This window comes from Arachis ipaensis, chromosome B01 (assembly GCF_000816755.2).
Source record: "Arachis ipaensis cultivar K30076 chromosome B01, Araip1.1, whole genome shotgun sequence".
Taxonomy (NCBI): domain Eukaryota; kingdom Viridiplantae; phylum Streptophyta; class Magnoliopsida; order Fabales; family Fabaceae; genus Arachis; species Arachis ipaensis.
In genome coordinates this window covers 135,071,894-135,073,055 of record NC_029785.2, presented here as the reverse complement: position 1 = coordinate 135,073,055, position 1,162 = coordinate 135,071,894, and the positions used below count along the sequence as shown (strand labels likewise).

General features: G+C 31.6%; 1 protein-coding gene across 2 annotated transcripts in view; it reads left to right on the top strand.

Moving 5' to 3' along the window:
• Window positions 961-1,162, top strand: part of LOC107641296 (signal recognition particle receptor subunit alpha) — a 3,816-nt gene continuing 3,614 nt past the window's right edge. The window contains exon 1 of one of the 2 annotated variants that reach the window (XM_016344795.2): window positions 961-1,116. The gene's annotated coding sequence lies outside the window, so the exon portion shown is untranslated. The remainder of the gene's footprint in view (window positions 1,117-1,162) is intronic. The other variant, XM_016344801.2, reaches the window with a different exon arrangement.

The window sequence follows — 1,162 nt, the reverse complement described above, 5'->3', positions numbered from 1 at the left end:
TCAAAATTGTCAACTTATTCTATCTTAATTAGTAATATCTTTTTCGTTTTATTTTCTAGAAACCAAATGAATTATTTCCTAACTAAGGAGTTTAAGTAAGTGTCTAATACATTATTGATAATAATAACTTTTTTTTTTGTAAATATTCATTTCTGTTATGGACTCGACCCACAGCTATCTTATATCTGGAATAGTCTTTAAAACCGGTTATTTGAGTCTAAACTACACCGCTCTTTTAGAAAGTCCAAAATCGGCCTATTAGAGTTCCTAACCAACGTTCAAATTCAAAGGTCTAGGGTTCAAATCCTAGAGATTGCAATTGAGAAAAAAATGTGATAAAAGTGTGAGAAGTGTGTAGGTGTGTTGTGTACTTAGAATTAGGAGTTGTCCAATCCATTAGAATACCTAGGATTGGGAGTTGTACAATTTACTGACAAAAAAAAAAATCAAAAGACTCTCTTATCTTAGCCAGATACAGATAAGATAAGACACTCACCATCACGTATATAAAGGAAAGTTTCAGGCTCCCTCCAGATATGACATTTACCCTACACACCTTATACCTCTCAAATACATTTTAACTTGAATATTAGAGTATCTTTACAAATATCTCCCTCCATTATCCAATAAAAAGATCTGACATCTGTCCCAATTCGTAAATTCCCAATCCATCTCTCAAGATACATCCTGTACAATTTCTAACAAGTCATTGATTATATTTTAAGAATTGTATAAGAAATCAAACTCTTTTCTTTTTCTATTTTTTTTCTTAACTATAATATATAGACATTAAATATTAAATATTAAATAATGGATAAAAGGCAAAATTCCGTATTGATTTGACCTTTTTAAGAAGGGAAAGGAGAAAGAAGTAGAAGAAGTGGGTTTGACCAAAAGCTTCAAACTAGTAATAAATGACGGCGTGCGCGGTTTCCACCTCACCCCACCTTAAATCTAACACGTGTCATTTTCCACCGTCCGTAACTATAACTGTAAACCTCCCTCTTCCCCTTCACCCTTGTCTAGTCTTAATTTATTTTACGTTTTTTAATTTTTCTCCAAAAACCTAACCTATTCAAACCCAAAAGAAAAAGAAAAAATCGAGAAAAATATTAGGTATTGCTTGATTGATTCGAAGAGCTTACTTTTCAATTTCATGATT